At 34.3% G+C, this 4,145-nt stretch overlaps 1 long non-coding RNA gene across 1 annotated transcript; it reads left to right on the plus strand.

Annotated features, from left to right (window-relative positions):
* The first annotated feature begins 2,008 nt into the window (after positions 1-2,008).
* On the plus strand, positions 2,009-2,920 carry LOC134282055 (uncharacterized). The gene is made up of 3 exons (XR_009995214.1): positions 2,009-2,064; positions 2,443-2,548; positions 2,637-2,920. It is a non-coding gene; the product is annotated as an uncharacterized LOC134282055 (long non-coding RNA).
* Positions 2,921-4,145: the final 1,225 nt, after the last annotated feature.

Below are 4,145 nucleotides of genomic sequence, written 5' to 3' on the forward strand. Positions count from 1 at the left end.
GTGAATTTCATGGCCCCAGGGTCCGGGGTTCTGGTCTTAGGGCGGGGCTCTATTGACGATATAGGGAAAATGCATTAAATCTTTGAAAATCTTCTTCTCTGCTCTGGGATATTAAATAAACTAAGTACAAAGTTATGATGAGCAAGAGTGCCTCTTCCAAAATTGTGAATTTCTTGGCTCAAGGGTCAGGGGTTCTAGTGCTAGGGCAGGGCTATATAGATTATATAGTGAAAATGCATTATTTTTTCAAAAATTTTCTCCTCTGCTCCTGGGTATTAAATAAACTAACGTAGTATATAGTTATAATGACCAAGAGTGCCTCAACCAAATTTGTGAATTTCATGGCCCCTGTGTCAGGGCCGTTTTGCGATTTGGTTTAAGGGGAGGGGGCTCTTTTGATTATATAGTGAAAACACATTAATTCTTTGAAAATCTTTTCCTTTGCTCCTGGGTATTATGCCAATGATCTAAGTATATTTATTTATGATGAAGAAAGGTGCATCCAGCAAAATAGTTAATTACATGCCCCCTGGGTCAAGGGTATTGGGGTGGGGTGGGGGGTTACATAGTTTGAAAATAAATTAATGCTTTGAAATCTGATCATTAGTATTAATAAATCAACCATATTTGATGAAATAACATTTATGATAAAATTTTCAAAATTTTGAAATATGTGGCCCCAGTGTCAGTGGTTCCTGTGGGGTGGGGTGCACAACTGGTTTAGAATGGAAGTGCATTTTCTCTTAGTTACTCTGATCTACCTATGGGTATTAAGTAACTAATCTAGTAAGCATTGTTAAGTGTATAATTATGATAAGCAATGGTGCTTTTTTGAATTGTGAATTTCATGGCCTCAGCTGGTTTAAAATACAAACCAAATTCAATTGTTGGAAAGTTGTTGCATGATACTCAGGTGACCTATAAGGCTGGTGGGGCTCTTGTTAAAAGAAGTCTACACCTTTGTATTGATTACTTAGGTTACCATTTATGTCTCGACTTAATTTTGCCACTCTCCCGTCTACCGATAGCACTGGCTATTTTCTGCAAGTTTTCATACAAAATGTTATTTGTTTTTATCATGTTAACAACTTGTTAAAACATTTTAGTTATGTAATCCTATGTGCCTTTAGTACATCATATGGCATAATAGATTTAGATATTTAAATCTGTACATTGAGTCACCTGTAACCGTACATTAAGTTGACAAAACTCTCAATTCTTAACTTAATCGACAGCGTTTTGTCAACTTAATGTACAATTAAAGGTAACTTAATGTACAGGTTTTAAATGTTGAAAACAATACATAATTAAAATAGGCAATTAAATTTTTAATTTAATGCACAATCATGCATAAATATCAAACAATTGTATATGAAATGTTCAACTGTATATCATCTTTAGAAAAGGCAAATCCAATGCAAAAAAGACACATGTGTAAATCCTGATGAATAATAATTTTAGAACATCCACATCCAGAAGTTTCTTTATTAAAAAACAAACGTCTCATCCTCTTCACAAAATTTGTAAATGAATACTGGACGTGGTATAGATCCATTCCACGAATATTTAAAATATATCCAACAGCAATTTAAATTTTAAAAGAAAAACGCTTATTTCCAGATGAAATGATAATCTTACTAGATGCACTGCAGGTGGAATCATTTTTGGGACAGAGATCACACATTTTATCTTTTCATACACTTGCCATCATATGAATTCTTCATATTTTCATGAATTATTCCATTTACTCTCTGCTGCTATTTATTGTTGGTTCAATTGTAGGATCAAATTGTAATAGATTTGTGGCGCTTTTTTTCTGTTATAAGGCTGTTTAAAATTAAAACTATGTTTAACGTCACCCGCGCGCGTAGGTTTTGGAGAAAATCGTCTTTGAAAAAAACAAACAATTCGGAATTCCGTATCTCCGCTCCAGTTTGGTTCTACATTTAGCGACTCAATTGTGCATCCCTTAGTGACAGAAAATGTGCTTTGATACCTTAGTAGATGCTGTTTTGTGTTTTATTAAAAGAAAAGGAGTGAATTAGACAGTATGGGATCATAAATGTAAGTAAAAATAGATGTTTTATGATTGAAACTAATGAAAAAGTGTAGTTTGTTGATTTTTTTTTGTCAGTCTTCGAATCACATGTACCATGTGTACAGACTGTGACAATGACATACTCAGTTCGTGAATATTTTGGCTGAACTTTAGGAGAGGATTGAGAGACTTTACTGAGTGCAAGATGTGTAAAAAAATTATATACAGTGAGATGCATCATTTGAATTTTATTAAATACTTTCATATTTAATATTTCAGTCTGTAAAAATTTAAAGGAACAGTAATCAGGTAATGAGTAAGATAATTGATTTCTTCATAATTCATGTACCTACAAATAGCTACATGTTTTTGAAAGATAATACTAGTCTTTTCCATTTGAGCAGGGAGAAGCTTACAGAAGATAAAGCCTTTCAAGTGAAGGAGAGTAAGGAGAAAGTGGTTGGGGTATTTTAAGAAGTGAAGAACTCTGTCCTGTGTGTGGAATTCAAGGTACAAAAAATACAACGTAACACAATTCAATTTCAAGATATTTCAATATAAGAATGTATTAAATATTGTCATCATAATTTTATTGCAGATATTGATCAACTATTCCCACAAGAAGAAGCATTTCCTTACAGGGTACCATGGATGTGAGGCAATATAAATCTAAAGGACAACGAAGGCCTAGTTAAAAGCCACTTTCCTGCATATTCAGTCTACATTGTTTGCTCACAAAAGGACTCAAACAAATTAACATTCTAAGGAAAAACTCTGCCAGGAGAATTAAACTTAGGTGTCATATCCAATACTCTTATTACTCAGCTGTAGTGTTTTTTAATGTACTGAATAGGTTTATTTGAATAAATTCACAATTGTTTGAAATTTTTGTTTGTTTATTTTTTTCCTCCCTCCCTCTTAGGTTTTGAACTTTGGAGGTGACGTTAAACGTAGAATTAACTTTGAACAGCCTAAACTGTTTCCTCAAACTTCATACAGGGGGTCGCCGTTGTTGTTCTCAAAGAATGTTTCGTATCACAGTGTCCCTTAAATCCTGATTGTTAACAAAGATTTGCGATAGTTTTTGTCAAAACTTGAACACCAACTTCAGAATCTGCAAACCTACAAGCTGTGTCTACCTACTGTAGAATATTTACCACCCTTTGGCCCGTATTTTGGAGAAATATGTATTACTTTCTCCATCCGATGAGGACATCTTCACTCATGAAGCTTTACATGAGATGTGGTCAGAAATCAAGTGAGCTATCATTTAAATCTAAACTTACCTGGCACTGTCCAATAAGTTAAACAATACAGCTATTGTTTTCACCCCCCACTCTCTGGACAGTCAAGTGTGTTACGTAATCATAGCAAATACATAACCATCACCTGGAACAGTTTATTAAGTTAACAATAGAGAAAATGTTTCAAGTAGGATAAAGTCCTCAAACTGTCCATTCTGTGAGAGAAAAAACAATTCTCGGCCCTTCGGGCCTCGAACAGTTCTTTCTCTCACAGAATGGACTGTTTTCGGACTTTCTCCTTTACATAAACAAATATTTCTTGTTCTTCTTGCACAGTAACTTTGAAAACAAAGTGCTCCTCGGGCTGCACTGTTCGTATATACATACATCTCTTAGTAATGCACCCATTGTCCATTATAATGACAAATAGTTTTTGTTGCAATTTTGTAGATTTTATAGTCTTAGTCCTCAGTACAGAGGTCATGCTGCTTACAACTGCGTTTTGGCATGGTGTTTCTATATATGTAAATAAAATTAATTTAAAAAAAGACTGACAGAAACACACTTTTACCTTGGCTCGAACTCCAATCGCTCGAAGTGAACCTTGTGGCATGGAGTCCAGTATGAGCTGTTAAGGTGAAAAAAGTCCAGCAGATTGGATTTTTAACTTGAATAAAAAGCACATACACTCCAGATACCGAATTAGTCGCGAAGATTTTCTGACCAAACCTATATCTATTTGTTAAGGTAGGTCCCCCCAAAACACGTTGCCATCCTGGTGTTTTATAGTGGAGGCTGGGAATTTTATTTCCGGTTTATACCAAAGAAAACAAATATGTAAATTAGTTTATATTTTATTACAA

This window comes from Saccostrea cucullata, unplaced genomic scaffold, assembly GCF_032062105.1.
Source record: "Saccostrea cucullata isolate Sc308-1 unplaced genomic scaffold, CSIRO_AGI_Scuc_v1 ctg5356, whole genome shotgun sequence".
Classification (NCBI taxonomy): Eukaryota; Metazoa; Mollusca; class Bivalvia; order Ostreida; family Ostreidae; genus Saccostrea; species Saccostrea cuccullata.